Source organism: Sphaerodactylus townsendi, linkage group LG05 (genome assembly GCF_021028975.2).
Source record: "Sphaerodactylus townsendi isolate TG3544 linkage group LG05, MPM_Stown_v2.3, whole genome shotgun sequence".
NCBI classification, from domain to species: Eukaryota; Metazoa; Chordata; class Lepidosauria; order Squamata; family Sphaerodactylidae; genus Sphaerodactylus; species Sphaerodactylus townsendi.
The window spans coordinates 56,169,811-56,188,536 of NC_059429.1; the positions used below are offsets into that span (position 1 = coordinate 56,169,811).

The following is an 18,726-nucleotide window of genomic DNA, read 5'->3' on the forward strand; positions in this document are numbered from 1 at the left end:
AAAATTAAATTTGACTCCATTTCTAGTTTCTCAATGTTTCTCCCTATTTCTTGTTTCTCCCTATTTCTCCAGTGTTTCTCCCTATTTCTTTGACAATTATACACTTCATCTAATACTATAAATTTAGCACAAGCAGCTGCCCTTCCTCACAGTACAGCCCAGAATGCTCTTCTAAGTTTTTTCACACACTGTTTCTCTCTCAGTTAAACACAAACTGTCCACAGTCACTCTCCAGTGTCTACCCATCAGTATTCTCTCCCCACTTTCACCCCCTGTCCTTCTACAACCAAACTCTTTAAAAAGTGGTTGCTCAAGCAGAAAACCAACTGAAGGGGAGGGACCTGGCTATGATGCTGGGGAGAGAGGAGATTAGGTCTTCCAGCCAGCAAGGGAGCCTTCAGCAGGGCTATGCTTTCTCTGAGTTTTTTCCAGCTCCCATCTGGAAAGTAACATTTAAAGCATTTTTACTCACACGTGTTCAGTAGCCAGATTCTTAAAAATTAAGGAAGGTTTTGGGGGAGGAGATGGAGTTTGCCAGGCTTTTCTAGGGCTCACCTGAAGAAGGAAGAGGAGGAGGAGCAGTTTGGATTTATATCCCACCTTTCTCTCCTGTAAGGAGACTCAAAGGGGCTTACAATCTCCTTTCCCTTCTCCTCTCACAACAAACACCCTGTGAAGTGGGTGGGACTGAGGGCCTTTCCCCACTTACCTTAAGCCCCACGCTACTTGAGGAGAGTAGCGCGGGGTCCCCTGGCACTCCCCACGAGAGGGGCAGCGACAGCGCAGCCGCCCCCACGCTGCCGCTGTCGTGCCCCCTCAGCGCGAGGCATCCCTGGCGCTCTTGCAAAGGGCGCATTTTGATGGTCGTTGGTACTCCTGGGCGCGCGCCAGGGATACCGTGCGCTGGGAATTGCGTGCAGCAACGGCGGCCGAGGGAAAAGTGGGGAAAGGCCCTGAGAGAGCTCTGAAGAGCTGTGACTTGCCCAAGGTCACCCAGCTGGCATGTGTTGGAGTGCACAGACTAATCTAGTTCCCCAGAGCCTCCACAGCTTTTTATGTTATGATGTTTTGGGTTTTTCCACCCTTTCCATGGGTGATAGTTACAAAATGTTTAAAAATGCTATTCATTGCTTGGCCCCTTTTGTGTGTTAGAAAAGAGTTTTGCCACTGAAATGAAATGTTGCTTCATGTGATATTAATTGCCCTTTAGTTTTTTTTAAATTCATTAAAAGTTGCTGTCTAGTAAATTTTATCCTAGCAAAAGAAGCCTTTCTACTAAGTCCGCAGTCACATCTCCTTCCATATCACTCCATTTTTTTGAGACACGCTTTATAAGCAAAATAATTTTTGTTACTTGTGTCTTAAAATTGGAATATCTTAAAACCTCTCAGTTCTGTTCCTAATCTGATAAAGTACAGTTTATCTCAAGGAATAAAGCTGTCCACGCACTTTGGGCTAAGATTATTACAGCACAAAAGTTTGTTTGAGGGTGTGTGTGTGTTGCAATATTCCTTCAGTATTATCTGTTTAGAAAACCTCAGGTCTGGTTAGGACAAAGCCTTGTGGGCTGAGGTGGGATCCTGTTGACCCAAGACATATTTGGGAACCTCCCTTTTGACCCAATAAACATGCAACAAATTATTTTGTGGGTAAAATATTTTGGCCATAGCCAGATGTATTTATTGACAAGAAGTAAACAGGAACCAAAATGGTGCAGCATAGGCGGGTGATCCGAGCAACTGGGCAGCATGAGTGCTGTTCCCCAGAGCCAAGCAAATTCCTCAGCCCGCCTGCTGGAGGAATTGATAGTGGAGGGCCAGATTGGAGCAGGGGATGCCAGTTGAGCGATGGACCCCTGCCTGGCGCCTGTTCCTATCTGCTGCTAGGATGCAAGCCTGGTAGCCCCTGCTGGACATCCTGACCTCTAGCTGGCTCCACCCCTACCTCTTAAGGAGGCAATCCAACAGGAGAGCTCCCACAGTTCTCCCTTTCCAACCAATCAATGCCCATGCACAATGCGCCAGCTGGCTATGACATAACAAACAGCAAACAAACTGAACATTGGGAAACAGCATGAAAACAGGGATGGGTGGGAGGGTCCTTCTTTGGGCAACCAGGCAAGACTGAGTTCACCCCTGTGGACTCCCTCTTTATATACAGGGACTGGCTGGCGCCTGTATATGATGCGGCCCTTCGGCTCCACGGGAACATGGAGCCAATCAGAGTCCAGCCCCCGTGCATGCACAGGACGGACTCTGAGGCCACACGGTCATTCATACCAGGGCGAATGCGGCTTGTGCCGGGGCCCACCCATCCGCAATGGCGGCCCCCGTCAAGCCGCTGCTTATCATCATTTTCCCTTTATCTTTCCAGAATGCGTTAACTACTGTCAAGCCATTTCCTGTTTAAAAATGCTGTTCAACTGCTAAGGTTTTTAACACAGAGAGATCTATATGTACCAGGAAATTCATAGGAGGGAGGTCTGAGTAGATAAGCTGATGGTATTTCGGGATGCAGTCTGTCTGAATTCACGTTTGTTACAAGACTTCTTATGTGTAGCAAAATGATTAGACTCTTCACAGCTGGATAATGCCCAGATGGGTAATAGAGTGCAGCCACACCCAGATAGCAAGCAAGCATATTCTAAGATACACAGGGTGTCCTTTTTCAAAATTGGGAAGGGGAGGTGTCTACAAGGAATGGTTTGACGTTATTTTATTTATATTTTATTTTGTAACAATCCACAAACAGTAGCACATTCAAACATCAGCAGCCAATCAAATGCAACACAAACTGACATACGTATCCCCAAAATCAGACACTCCCCCTTCCAACTTCTACAATGCCCCAAATGCATGCTCCTATAAGTCCTGCCTCCTTCCACTAAGCCATACCCCCAAAACTGTCAAAACTGTATAAAAAGAAGGGTATGTCTACCATACTGCTTCTGTCTTCTTGTCTGAATGAGAAGATGAGTATAAAGAGGAACCATTGCATGTCGAGGGAGGAGGGGTGCGCAAACCTAATCATTCTACTACTGCTGCTGCTGCTGCCTCTGCCCAGAAGAGAAGGCAAGTTGGGATCACTCCTGCTGCATAGTGGTGGGCCCTTCTGTGGGACTTTGTAAAATGCCAGACCTTAGTACAAATAAAGCAATCAGCTTCCAAAAGTCATGAAATACAAGAATAAAGTAAGATAAAATATAATTGTAAAAAGTATGTAAGTTGGAAACAAAGAGTTCAGAATCATACAGTAGGAAAAAGTAAATATATATTTCCACATAGTTGGAAAAGTTACTATATATTTCCACACAGTTGGAAAAGTAACTATATATTTTCACATAGCTGAAATGTGGGAGTGATATGGATATATTTCAAAGGTCTACATGAACATACCATTGCACATATCATTTAGCAGAGTAAAATCAGTATAAGCAAAACTCTGCTCCTTAAAACAATGTGTAGCTGCTCATAATGATGTAAGTACAATGAACAGATTTGAAGCTGGCATAAATGCAAGACCTCTGAATGTCTGGGAAGAATATAGCAATTCTAAAGAGTCACGCTTCAGCTTTTCATTGTATTTGGATGAGTTCAAGCTATTTGTATTTCTTTTGCTCTTTCTTTTGTGTTTTCAGCTATAAAGAGATCCCACTGTGTTAATAAGGCTTTGGTATAGAAGGAACTTGCTGAGATACATTGTACAGGATGAGCAAAAAGGCCACTGAAGAATAAGAAGGTAAACGAAATTCCTGAAGTGTGCGCTGTGGTCTCTTAAGATCTCTGTTGGTACTTCAGCATATTCAGAAGCACATCAGTGTTTGCTCTGGATTTTTTTTAGTTCAGATTTGTAAATCGTTTTTGTGCATGTTGAAATCTTAGAATGGTATGTTGTGCAATGTTTCAATGTAATGTAATAGTATGAGCATTACTAAGAACTGGCAAAACCTGTAGCTGTTCTCATTTAGTGTGTGTATGCAGCCTAGCCTACATCACATGCCAAGACTACTTTCCACTGCTCTTTCATAATAAATCGCAAGTATAACAGTTAGAAGTAGGGTTCTGTCTCAGTAGTAGAGTGTTTATTTTGCGTATCAAATGTCCCAGGTTCAGTCCCTGGCATTTCCAGCTATGGATCAGCTACAAGGTGGTGCAAAATATGAGATCCTAGAATACTGACCTTGATAGACCAATAATTTGATTTGGTATAAGGCAGTTTCATGTGTGTTCATGATGCAATCACTCCTATGTACGTGGTTACTTTGCTCACCAAGTGATATTCCACACGTATCAGGGCCATATGGGAAGCAACTCTGAAATGTTTTTCATAGTACTTCATTCTTTTGAATTTGTGTATAGGTGTATTTGTGTATATGTGACATGTTTTTGCAAGTGCACTTGGATTTAACTCACTGCGACAGCATTCCATGGCCCAATGAAGATCAGAGGCGTATCTAGGGGAAATGGAGTCCGGTGCAAAAATTAGAGTTTTGCGCCCCCCCCATGGACAGCTGCTGTGATGGTGGAATCCACCCCCAAACAGCATCACTTTCAATGGTGTTTAAACTAGAGAGCCCAGATTCTTCTTTTAAATCCACCTTAAAAGGGAGAATCTGGGGTCCCCAGTTAAAACAACATTGAAAGTGATGCTGTTTTGGGGTGGATTCTCCCCCACCCTGAAACAGCATCACTTTCAATGTTTAAACTGGGGACCTCAGATTCTCCCTTTAAATCCATGCCGAAGGGGTTGGATTTAAAAGGAGAATCTGGGAAAATTTGGGGGGTGCCTGCTGTCAGGGGTGCAATTGTTAAGCTAGCAGCACCAAAATTTTAGGGTATCTTTAGGAGACTCTCCTGATGATACCACCCAGGTTTGGTGAAGTTTGGTTCAGGGGGTCCAACGTTATGGACCTCAAAGGTGTAGCCCCATCTCCTATTACCTTCCATTGGAAACAATGGGGGATGGGGCACCCCCTTTGGGAGTCCATAACTTTGGACCCCCTAAACCAAATCTCACCTAAGTTGGATTGTATCATCAGGGGAGTCTCCCAAAAGATCCCTGAAATTTTGGTGCTGCTAGCCTAAAATTGGGCCCCCTGCATCCTAAAAACTGAAAAAACACTAAAAATACAAAAAACCCACACAGAAACGAACCTGAATTTTTGCACCCCCTCCAGACGCGCACCCGGTGCAACGCGCACCCCCATTCCCCTGTTTCCAATGTAGCCCGCCTCTGATGAAGATACAGATTCTTGCCTTTCAAGAGCTCTGAAGGCTGAAGTTCCGCAGCAAGTAGCTTTTTTTGCCATCGTTTTTAGTATGACAGAAATAAAATGGCACCTATGCACTCTAAAATATTCTCATCTCAGTTTGGAAGACAAAGTACTCTGAAAACTTTCTTTCAAGGTAACTTGGGTAGAATGCAGAGAAAGCACTCAACAGAAAGCAAAATGTGCTTGTTTATGAGGAGTTGATTTATTTAACCCATATTTTTTCCCCTTTGGGATTCATTTTCTCTCTTTGAGTTGGGTTCACAGGCAGGCAATTGTAGTTTTAAATGTAGATTTTAAAATGTGTTTATTCTCTACTGTAAATGTGTCTCTGTACAAAATGTATATATGGACAATTTGGCCAGAAATTAATCCATCCACATGGTGTATTCTTCATTTTTGTTTAGATCAGTTTTTATATACACATTCCTAGAAAGTGTTACAATAATCCAAGGTACTTTCTCTCATCCATGTCTGTTAAATAGCTCCACTCTGAATTATTCATGACACTATACATTGAAAATGTCTTATCAGGCTTTCGATAAAGGCTTTTAAAGTACACTATCACCATCAGTTTGGTGTACTGGTGAAATATTGAAGAGTTATGTTTGTGTAAAGTGAATAGTTGACTAGACACTTAAAACCTTGATGTTGCCTAAATTTCCATGAAAACTAGGCATCTACCACACAGCAGCAATAGGGTTTCCACATAGCAGGTTTCCACACAGTGGCTATCCTTTCTCCTAGGTAACTAGGGCTTTGGCACTTAAAAAAATGATAGTAGAGTATTATTATATAAATATACCATTGTATTGCCTAATATAGAAAATAAAGTTGAAAGCACATTTGAAGGCTTTTGCCTACTGGTCTTGACCAAATCTCAGCAAGAAAGGTGAATTGTAGAGGAAGTATATAAAATGTAATTGAAAGAAGCAGTGTAAGCAAATGAACTCTGGGTTTTATAAATTGTCGGACTTTTTAATTAAAAAAACAATTTTTCCCCATTTTGGGTGTTGTGCTTTCCCATTATACAGTTTTACCTTGGTACCAAATGGTGTGAAAAGTTGCTGTCATATTCATTTTTATATGAGTAAATCTACCACTTTCCTTTCATTCTTCTTCTTCTTTGTTTCTGACCATTACTGTATCAAATTTGCTTAGTGATTTGTGCTAGTCATTTTTCTGAAAGTGTTTCATAGGCTATGTGGATATGACACCTATTTTCGAAATTGTTCCCTGAGATTTTCAGTTGTATGAAGTCTTTGAAAGGCTTTTGCAGTTGTCTAGTGCAACAAAGGAACTTTTTCCCTGAATGGCAAAAGCAAATTGACATATCCAGTGCTTGATAAATGACTATGCAATGGCATGAAAATGTCTATAGATAGCTATCTGAAAACTTGATGCAACTACATGAAACTAGAGCCACATTGCCTAGCAATTTTTACTACTTAGGATTTTGGTAAAGGATAGCAGTGGCAGGGTATTGAAGAGAGTGACTAAATAGGTTGGAAAATGCTGGAAGCTACAAAAAGTGAACAAAAATGCCAAGATATTGGCTGTTTTTTTAATTTTTATTTAAACCTTTATTAGAACATTTACACTTTCATGTTGAGATAAACATGATAAAATAGATTTAAGTTTTAAAGCAATTACACAAGACTATACATGTCCCATATTCAGCAACTCTCCATTCAAAATATAAGCCTGAGGTCACTGTACAGCTTTAATGAGCAATCTTATAGTTTCTGTAAATTACATGAGCTCTCAAGTGGGTGAATAAGATGCGAGCTTGGAGGATCCATGGAAACACACAAATTATATTAGGTTTTGGGGTGGTTTTTTGTTAAAAAAACAAAGCTATCTTCCTTTGCACATTACATTTAGGGCAACTTCTGCAAGTCTGCAGAAGAAGCCAATTGTGCAACTGATTCACTTGAAACAGTGACATCATAAAACTATTACCACCACTATTAAGAGCAGATTTTTTGGCAATTTTAAATGAAAATGTGAAAAATTGCTTTAAAAATAAAACAGATAAATACAGAGATGGACAATCCTATGGAGAATAGAGTAGTGAAAGGAAGCATAGACTAAATGTAGAGTTTAATTTTTAGGGCTAAACTAGACATGACGACAGCCACTGATGCAATTTTAGTGTAAATTTTAATTTTAAAATTTCCATAAGGGCTTGATTCTGTCAGGACCATGGCATAGTGGCAACTTGCTTCCCTCATGCCATTTAAAGTGGCATGAAACAGCCACAAGCTGAAACAGCCATAGGGTGCTTTTTTGGCCTTTTAAAAGGGGCAGGAGCGAGAAACAAGACTGTCTGTTTCTGCTGTGCTGCAAGCCCAGTAGCATAGGACCCTTATGGCAATTTTGAAATTTCTAAATTATCTTCTAAAATAGTGTTGGTTGTTGTAGCTGTGGTAGTGTTGGCTGTCGTCACATTTAGTTTGCCTTGTATAAGGAAGGAATTGTGGGAAATTCATTGCAACTCCCATTTTTCTATATCTATATTCACCATACTGGTGGCTGATATTTGTAATTTTGTTCTCATGTATTAACATTAGTATGCCACCAATATTTCTAAAACCATTCTGGTGGTGCAAGTAAGTGCCTTCCTGTTAAATGTGGTGTATATCAGCTTCTTCAGTGTAAACAAGACTGGTTTAAAACCTTTATCATAAATGGGCTAGTTCCATTATGCCAGCAGTGAAGCCTTTGTTGGCTACAAAGGACTCTTTCTGAGTGGAAGAGGTCTATTCTGCTGGTGGAAGCCTACCAATGTTAGTGGGACTGAGCCTTTGGATCCGTACCAGTAGTTTCAAAACAAACTCTGCTATTGAATTCCAATATAATTATGAATGAAAAGAAAACATCTCAGCCAGATATTTTTTTAAAGCTCAAAGAAAATATTTTGGATATGGCAGTAACAAGTTCTGATAGATGTGTGTAAGTGGAACATAGAGATCAGGATCCATAAAAGCCAAATCAATTGTATAATATCATTTAGGGATGCTGAATAAATGTATGAGTGCCTGTGTTCAGACCCTTCCTTGACTACTAGGATCTGAAGGTCGTGCCATTTATCATTATGAAGCAGTTTTCCCTTTCCGAGATGGATCATAATGCCATCATTATAATTTGAGTGCTCCACTATAGTGATTATAAAGGAATATTGGTATTTGAATATAATTTTCCCTATATTTAAGGAAGTAAGTATGTGCTACTGAATGTCACAAAGAAGAAAAGGCTTAGATAATTACTGTAATGTTGCTGAAAACAGTGGCTTATTTTAGCCCAGTCCATCAAGTAGGATTTAACATTGTCTATAACCTATGCTGATGCACAGTTAAACTCAAATATTATTTTCTCATGGCCAGCCACATTATTAATATTCATATATCATGCCTCTAACAGAGCCATTTGAATTTGCATTCATCTATCTAATTACTTCTTAGTGTATCAGATTATTTTACCAAAGTCATGCACGTTTATTGCTCTAAGTTGCTCTAAATATTTTTCTTTGTGAAAGATGCATAAAATATTCATTTATAAATATTCTTGGCTACAGTGGTGATTTTATAAAAATATTCCATGAAACATCTGTGGCCATCTGCTGTTGAAACATCTCCACCACCTCCCTTCCTACATGCAAACATGAATACTTTGGTTTGACACATCCATGATTCTATAAGGGAATTCATTTGAAAGGGAATTGCTGTGCAATCTCCCTGGGTGGGAGATACCTGGTTCATATGGCTGTAGATCAGTGGTGTACCACTAATGGGGATGTGGGGTAACTATGTCCCTGGGCTCATGCCATGCCATCACGTGGGGGCGCCAGTGCCAGCTGGGTTCCCTTGCCTGGCCTCTCCCACAGCACGGTGACCCAGCAAGTGCCCAGCAGCTGCCTTTGACTGTGATCTGAAAACTGAAACTTGTACCACATGTGGCAGCCAGGCTCCTTTTAGGTACATCTAGTCGGGACCGGATAACACCGGTGCTGTACCAACTTCACTGGCTGCCCATCAAGTTCTGGGTCATGTTCAAGGTATACATCCCCCTGTACTGCCCCATCAGATCCTTCAGCTCCTTGGACAAGAATCTACTGGAGGTCCCTGGCCCGAAAGACATCCAGCTGGCCTTTTCAAGGGCCATGGCTTTTACGGTGGAACAGGCTCCCTAGAGAGACCAGGGCCCTGCAAGACCTACAAAGTTTCTGCAGGGCCTGTAAAACAGAACTGTTCCACCAGGTGTTTGGCTAGCCGGGTTGATTGGTAGATCCCTGAAACATCTAGGCCTTCCGTGGGTACAGAAAGGGGGTGGAGAACTGTCGCCACCTGAATTATAATGTATACTGTTTTTATATTGTTATTTATTATGTTTTTATAGTTTTATGAGTATTGTTCAATGCCCTGAGCCCTTCAGGGGAGGGTGGTCTAAAAGTTTGAAATATAACAACTAACTAACTGGAGCGAGCTTGAGCGAGCAGTGAGCGAGCGATCGAGCGAGCGAGCGAGTGAGCGAGCGAGCGAGTGAGCGAAACGAGCGAGCCGAGCGAGCGAGCGCGAGCGAGCGAGCGAGCGAGCGAGCGAGCGAGCGAGCGAGCGAGCGAGCGAGCGAGCGAGCGAGTCAAACAAACAAACAAACAAACAAACAAACAAACAAACAAACAAACAAACAAACAAACAAACAAACAAACAAACAAACAAACAAACAAACAAACAAACACTGACCAAGTGTGTCTCTGATGCTTGGATTAGATTAGAAGCTGGGATGATCAAGGTAGATATCATAATTAAAATAACTTCAATAATAAATAGATGGCTTGCAGCTCTTCTCAGCCTGCATGAACTGTTCCCTGCAATAGTGCAAGTCAATTTTCAATCAAGTTGGCATAGTGCTGTTCTAAGAACCATCCAGCAAATAGGACTTTCTCCCAATACTCTTTTAAATCAGGGGCTTGAGAAAGCCAGGGAGATTGTCAGACAAAGAGTGTATGACATAGAGAGACAATCTGATTTAAGTCTCACTCTGGAATACCTGGTTCCCGAAACCTTTAGATTTTAGGTGAAACCAGCCCCTCATCTATTTTTTCTAGAGAGTAAAGATCAAATGAGGATATTTTCATTGGCTTGAAGCAATACTCTGCCATCTGCTGTCTTAGAGGGTAGATTCAAGAAAATCCCCTATGAACAGAGGCTCTGTGGTTGCTGCTTGGAAGAAGTCGATTCACTTGAACACAAGTTGCTTAAGTGCCCTCTATATGACAAGCTTAGAGAAGAAATCCTAGGGCCTATTTTGACTGAATGGGCTGGAAAAGACACTGAACAGAAATTGAACTATTTGCTGTTGGTTCAGGACCAGAGAGTTTCTAGTGATGTAGCCCGTTTTTGTGTTTTAGCAAACAAATACAGGAGAGCATGTGGACAGGAGACCCTTAATTCCTATAGAAGAATGTTAAAATAAGCTTCACTTTATATTTTAACTTTATGATCTTTTCATTTGTAAATAATCTGGAATTCGGCCTTTTATGAATTGTTGTTTTACTGGTTGTTAAACGTAAATAAACTACAGTCAAACTGCACCTATTCAGGGAAAGCAGCTAAGAAAATCTGGCTTCATCAAACAGGCTGACCAAACCTTGATAAGAAAGGGATTAACAAGGAGATCTGCTGAGAAGAACAGAGCTTCCCGACAGATATATGCAGGGTGAGGCAGTCCTTCGAGTATGTGGCAGATTTTTCATGGTAAAAATGCCCCACTGTTAGCACGGAGAATAGTCCGGTGCAGCCAGGAGTTCTTCACAGCTCCAGGTGCTGCAGCGTGTCTGCCATGTTGTTGTCCCAGCGTCACCCTGCAGCATTGGCTTTGCTTCGTGAATTTCACAAATTGCCAAATTTGAGGTTCTTTTGAAATCCCCATTTGTTATTTCGGTGGCTTCCACTGCCATGAAAAACTCCACGGCAGCTGAACTGGGGCCCACCTCACAGCTCTGGACCACCCCACCCATAAATAGGCACTGAGAATCGGTGCCCCCCCCCTTGCAGTGGAAAAAACACAGAGGAAGAAACCTTGGTTTTTAGACAGAAAAGCGGCGTGTGCAGGCGCCACAAACAGGAGGGTGGCGATTCTCTTGCAAACGCAAGGATTTTAAACGGGGGTGGTGAGGACAGTGATTCCCTCACAAATGCAAGGATTTTAGATGGGGGGCAAGGGTGCCGATTCTCAGTGCCTATTTTGTGTTCAGAGTCATTCAAAACTAAAATAGTGAAAGTGAGTTGGGGGAACAGGGGAAGATTCAGCCAATCAGAACGTGGGAAATGCAGGTTGTCGGCACATGTGTGAAAGACATTGTGGAAGAGCTCACAGTGCAAATGGAGAAGTACTGGATTTGTGAAGAAACGGTTGGGTTATAACGTGCCAGCCCTGCCTCAAATCCCAGGAACAACCAGGGAGCAGGGAAGAGTCAAAAGCAGGACAAAAAGCACCATGGCAGGGATGCTCCCAGATCTACCATGGGGCATTTTGACTGTGAAAAATCAGCCTGTGAGTCCCAGCTCATAAGCACTAACCCTTTGAACTGTATCTGGAAACAGACAGCCAATGTAGGGACCTCAAAATAGGTGTAATATATTATCACAGGCAAGCTCCAAATAACAAACAGGTTGTGCCATCTTCAAGCATGCTAGAATAAACTAACCTTAAGGTGTCTGTGGTGTGAATCACAGAGATCAGATCCAGTGCCTTCAGGAAATAAGTAATATTTCAAGCCACATTCACCTGAGAAATGCACTTGCCACTTTCATATTCAACTGCTTCTCCAGTAGAAAGCCAGTATCTAACATCAAGCAGCATTTTAGGTTTTATGGGTGCATCTTAGCAAATTTTACATGATATAATAAGATGTTAGTGTATGTTATTGTTTTTCATTGAATTTTACTCATTTTATTGTTTTTGGTTTTATTGTATTTTATTGCACTTTGTAAGCTGCCCTGAATATGACTGTAGAAAGGCAAGATATAAATATTTTAAAGAAAGAAAGAAAGAAACAAACAAACAAACTGATTCCTAACCTCTTAGCTGTCTTTTTCAAAGAAACCTGTGCTGCATCAAGAGTAGGAAGCCAGAACCCCTAATCTGCACCAACCAGTATTACCTCCATTTTTTCAACATTACCCTTTCCTACCAATGTCTCCCATTTGTCTTCCTCTTGAAACTTTTTTATACAATCCAACCCTGTCCTCCCCATCTTAAAGCCTAGGATATAATATTCCTTCTTTCTCTCATGTGCTTTCCCCAAACAGATTTTTCTGCCCTTCCTTTCATCTGTGATTATCTGAACTTCCTACCAATGTTATACCCTTGTAGTTAACATGTTGCATATAACCTCACCCATTCGCTCCATTCTGAATATGCCATGGTCTCCACTAAGCCATCAAAGCACAATAACCTGTATTTTTGAGTTCTATTGGCTGCCACATTACTTGTGCCTGCTTAGAAGGACCAAAGGAGAACAACAATGAAAGGGCACTTTTCTCTTCACTATTTCGTCGGATCTTTAGAATCTTTTAAAATTATATTTAAGTTTGTGAGGTTTAAGTTGATTAGATTGTTAATTTAGCTTTTGTACTATTATATAGGGAATTTGAAGCAGACTCTTCCATGGACTTTTTTCCTCTTCCATTTTATTTGTATATTTGCCATGTTACCTATACTGAGTAAGAGCTAGTGCCATAGGAGGGAGGAAGTCTCCTTACATGAATACATGTCTCTTCAGTCTGGGTAGCTGTAACTATGTTAGAAAGGTAAGAAGAGCTCAATAGCTGAGCATCTGCTTTGCATGCAGAGGTATCCAAAGTCCAGTACTTTGCATATCCAGCTGAAATGACATGGTGATGTGGAAGATCACTACATGAGATCATGAAGACCTGCTGACCTTTAAAGAATGATGGTCTGCCTTGAAGTAAGGCAGCTTCATGTATTCGTGCTGTTTTGACAAAAATTGCACAGTTTCCATTTGTTCCCATCTAGAATATGTGTTTTCTTGCATGCTTTCCTTGGTAACCAGCCAAAGAAAGGTAACTGTGTTGTTTATTTATTTATTGCTGGCTTGTGTGAATTTGTCCTCATTTGCCTGATTTAACATTTCAGAGTTTATATAGGTGTTATCATGAAAGGAGGAATGCCTGAGATACAAGTTTCTCATTAGTTGTGATATATTTTACAGCCTAGAGGGCTTCCAGGGGAAGGCAGCAAGCCCTAGAAATTCCCCAACGATTTGAGAGCTCTCTATAGGGCTAAATGGACTAAGACCACCCTTACCAGATTTCTAATAAGTCTTTGAGAGTCCTGTACCATTTTTTTAATGCTGACTCTTGTTAAATAGTATGACAATTCAGTTTCACTGGTTAGTAATGTATGCACTTTGATCTACCTGGTAAGAAACATTTATGGAATATCTGCAGAATTATGAACAAAGCCAGTGTTGGATGTTTAGCTAAATATAGCATACATCTGTGTTCTAACATCATGATAGATTTCTCTTATGTAGAGGTCACTAACCTTCCTTCCTGAGTGGTATTTTTTGCTGAGTGAACATGGAGATTTCTTTTTTTAATCCTTCTTCAACTCTGCATCAAAATAGAAGGAAATTGTTCATATTACAAAAACATATCTTGTTGATATGTTTCCACATCGGTATGGTTGCCATTTTTACTAACCTTAAGTTTATCTTTCACATCCTCAGTGAGCAAATATATTGGTGTATCCACTTTGGATTTCAGTTTTCTAAGAGAAGGTAAGGTCTATTAACATTTTTAATTGGGGAGGAGTCATGGCTCAGTGGTAGGGCATCTGCTTGGCATACAGAATGTCCCAGGTTCAGTCTTTCACATATCCAGTTAATAGCATCAAGTAGAAAGGCTACTAAGCAGTATAGAATCTCTTTGCCCCAAGACATGATCATGACTGCATTGACCACATATTGAAAGAGTAGAAATGACTTTTCACATGCAGCAGGAAATCCACAGCTTTGTACTGCTGTTCCCTGCACCAGCTATGAACAATTCTACCTATTCTACATATGTCCATGGGTGTTTATGAAAGTCCTGTGCCTGTTCTACATTTCCAGTTATCTTTTAACTCTTCTTTGGGAAAAATTTTGTCCCAACACAGGATGTTACCATATAGCATGAGATTAAGAATTTCAGGTGAGTCAAATACTGAAAGGAATGTCTAACATACAATAGATTATTTATATCATAGAGTTATAGTATTTTATTGCGTGCAGATGTGCGGATGTTCGCTCTATTGACCACTGACACAGTTCTTAATTGGAATAGAAATTGTCTGCAGCCTGTTTAATAATATGCAGCATAGGAAGCTGAGCAAGCATAAGGGGCACATCCTGGCCACCAGGCAGCAATAGCTGAACCTGGCATATGGACAGCAACCACTGAACCTGGGCCCTTTGGGACAGAAAGTTACTAGGTGCCACTTGAGCGCATACCCATTTAGTGACATCCCTTCCTGTCGGGGGTAGCGAGCTCTCAAGTACAGCCTCCACAGCTTGTACTATCAAGCCCTCCATACCCCCAGACCTCTTATTGAAGCCCCCAACCATGGGAAGGTCTGGAATGCAAGCTCTGCCTTCCCAATATGGATGTGCTCCTATGCCCCAAAACCACCACTGAGCTAATACCAACAGCTCCCGCCCCAGCTTCCCGAGCCCAGAGCTACCATCCTATGGCATGCTACCCAGCCACTGCAATAGAGCATGCCTTATTGCATGTAGCCAAATGTCCATCCCCACTCGGACAGGTGAACTGGGCAAAAATATGCCTCATGTGCATGGAATATCTCAGTCTGCAGGATAACAGATAACAGATCACCACACATATCCCATACCACCCGGGCCACGGCCTTGCATATCTCACTTCTGAAGATTATAGCCACTGCATTAATACGGTATGGGTGCTGATCTCCCCAGCTGTAGAACCATGGGTTCTGATCGCCCCAGCTGTAGAATCATGGCGTGCGGCGAACCACTTCAGAAAACCGCATCATAGACCAGTGGCAGCTGCCGGTCCCATTTCAAACTATGTTGTCCGAGCCAGCTAGCATAACGATGAAGTCCTGACTGATGCTCTGCCCCATCCGGATCGTGCAGCAAATCAACCAGCCCATTGTACCATGCTGTGTCCACCGATCCATACACCAGTTCATTGGCTCAACGAGGCTAAAAGAATAAATTGGAGAAAATTGAGGTTACACATACGCTTTGTAAACCCATGAACACCAACAGCTGATAGTCTGCATTTGCTCTGGGGCAGTGATGGCGAACCTTTTTGAGACCGAGTGCCCAAACTACAACCCAAAACCCACTTATTTATCGGAAAGTGCCAACAAGGCAATTTAACCTGAATACTGAGGTTTTAGTTAAGAAAAAATTGTTGGCTCCGAGGTGTGCGTTACTCGGGAGTAAGCTTGGTGGTAGTCGGTGGCTTTGCTTTGAAGCAACCATGCCACTCTTCGAACGGGAGAATCACGACCCTAGGAGGGTTTCCTCAGAAGCAAGCCACATTGCCAGCAACCAAGCTTACTCCCAGGTAAAGGATCACGCTTTAGTTCTTTGCATGAAAATCAGTGGGGTTTAACAGTGCTTAACAGGGTTACCTATACTGCTTCCCTAAAACTAGGTCTTAGGTTTAATGCTAATAATTGAGCCCAGCCTAAATGTGTGTGTGTGGGGGGGGCGCACGATTTCCCTCCCACATGATGAACTCTGTTTGTGCGTGCCCACAGATAGGTCTCTGAGTGCCACCTCTGGCACCCGTGCCATAGGTTCGCCATCACTGCTCTGGGGTAAACTCTCCTGAGCCACTGCCATGGGGGCCCTTATGCAGCACAAAAGTGGTCCCAAATCCCTGGTGGGTAAACTCAAAGCCACCACTTGAGACATAGCGCAGAACAACCAGCATCTAGACAGGGGAGACCCATCCCGGGTGAGCACCTGAAATTGCTGGCCGCTGCGTTAGGATGGCTGCAGTCTCAGTGACTGGGCATGAGGACCCCAGGGATGCGTTGTGGGTAAAAGTTGTCCCTTTGCCAGGCTGGTCAGTTAGGAACTGCCTAGCCAGATTGACAGACCGTTGTCGCATGCTGACATATCGTCAAACTGAATGGCCTGGTATCCTGCACATGTGCTACCACTCCATACATCGGAAAAGAGGGAGGGGGTCAAAAGGCCAAAGTAGGAGTCACGCAGAAAAAATGCCATGCCCGAATATGATGCACATGACCAGGTAAGGCCAATACTGACTGTAACATTTCTTTGGTGATAGGCCCTCGCCACCGTGAGGTTGCGGGGAGGATCCACGCCAACTCACTACCGTTTTACGAGCCAGAAACTGCCTAGCCAGCACTTGAATCAAGCCAGCACTTGAATCAAGGATCCCTAGTGTTTATCAGAAAAGGAAAAGGCCCTAAATGGACTCGCAGAGTCCAAGGCACAAAACCTACCGGCTCCCAGGAGCCAAGTACTGAAGCAGAAGACCTTACGGAATTCCCTGGTCCTTAAAAAAAAAAGGCCTACAGGCAAAGCAAGGTAAAAGAAATATCTCACCACTAAAGACTAGAGGACTCCATCCATGGTCTTGTGCTGCCCAGGGTTCTGCAGCTGATCTGGAAATGTGTCTGGCTGCTGGTTGCCTCAGGGGCCTGCCTGGCAGCAAGTTAAAGCACCGGCAATACAGTTGGTGATACCTGTAGGAAAATGACCTTAAACATAAATCAGTTAGGCCTAAAAATACCAACTCCCGGACTAACCACATGATTCTTACAGAACGGCCAGATTGACAGTTAACCACTTGCCCATTTCCCAGTTGTTGCATTTACAGGTCCCAGATGGAGACTGCAAACCACACTGGACACATGTCCTGAAGGATGCTCAAAGCGTCCCCAGAAGGGAGGGGATGTATGCCCCAGCACCAGCAGCTTAATTGTGAAATGCTTAAGGACATGTGCATGACATCCACATGCAGTGGCTGTGCTAACGTTCTCTTTATCATTCCAATATTAGCATATGTGCTGCCTAAGCAAGCACTGATGCTTAGGAGCTGTACAGTTGGCCGTGAAATGTGCAAGGAAGGCAGGCGCAGAAGCCCCCGCCCCACCTCGCCTCGCCCCCAAGGTTAGTTGCCCTAACAGGGATAGCCTTTTTCCAAGCCACTTAAACTATAAGAACATAACCACACTTGGCACCAAGAAATCAGAGAACTGTGGAGAAAATACAGGGAAGACAAACTTCCCCTTAAAATAAAAACCCTGGCCACAAACCTGGTAGCTTGGGGGGAAAATGATCTCCAAGTAATGTTGACAGTCCTTCCTTATTGTCATAAGCAGTCATGAAGCCAAGTAGAAATTGAAAACCCTTACTACTTGTTTTAGACGACACATTTACCATACATAAGAATGTGAGGCAGCAAATTAACATCTCATTTGTGGTTTGCATTTTATATTGTCCATATTGAACTGTATAGAATTGACTTTCCCGCAGAAGAATCCTGCTAAAGCCTCGTGTAGAGTAGGCAAATGATATTCAGAAGCAGTTTGGCAATGCCCTCCCCTGCCCAGTGACCTTGGTATCCTCAGTCCATCAAGGGGCCATTAGGGAAGTCCTGTCATCTTCAACATAGGTCATGTGGTCAAATGCCAAATTTCCTATTTGAGTCAATAAATGATAAAAATGGGGATCTATTTTTCTAAACAGTTTTTTGTATAAGAGGAATTTTGTATGGCTTTATTTTATGCAGTTATATTGTAAGCTATTACATTTTTCCGCACTATAAAGTGGCAAGTACTTACGGCAGGAACACAGTAGCTTCTCCAAAGTTAAGCCTTTTTGTAGCCCAAAACAGGGATGCTGTTAATTTCATGTGAAGCTTTGGAGATTTCCTCTCAGTTTCCTGCTTCTTGTTCTTGCTTGAGACTAGTATATGTGAAAACCTCTTTCTGCATCTGGCTGACACTGGCAGCTTGATCTAGCAATCTGTAACTCCTATGCTTATTATTAGTTCAAAATAGCAAGAATAAAGTTCTGACCTGAAAAATATGCATGGAATCATTAATTCTGCAGGAACCTTAGCCTTTTCTGGTGCTCTAACATAGGAGTGGGGACAGCAATAGAGGAAGTGATGGCCCTCTAGTGTCTCCTCTCGTGGTGCTCCCAGATGGGCTGGAGCCACATCATTTGGAATCCACTTTGAGTCCTGCCCAGGAAGGGAGGATCATGGATGGAAGGCACTTGGGGCAGTTCACTTGTCTGAATGAGCCCTGTGTAAATGTTCCTCACTTATAATAAATCTGCCTGAGCAAAAGAATGGATGTAGACAAGTTTTAGTCCAAATTCTATATTGGCATTATTCAAGAGGTCTGAATAATCCAAATAT

The 18,726-nt window shown here is 42.4% G+C and overlaps 1 protein-coding gene and 1 non-coding gene across 5 annotated transcripts in view; one reads left to right on the top strand and one right to left on the bottom strand.

Moving 5' to 3' along the window:
• The window catches only part of NEGR1 (neuronal growth regulator 1), a 744,190-nt gene that overhangs the window by 31,275 nt on the left and 694,189 nt on the right, over positions 1–18,726 (top strand). The window lies entirely within an intron of this gene.
• LOC125434070 lies at positions 17,274–17,381 on the bottom strand. The gene has a single exon (XR_007244714.1). It is a non-coding gene; the product is annotated as a U6 spliceosomal RNA (small nuclear RNA).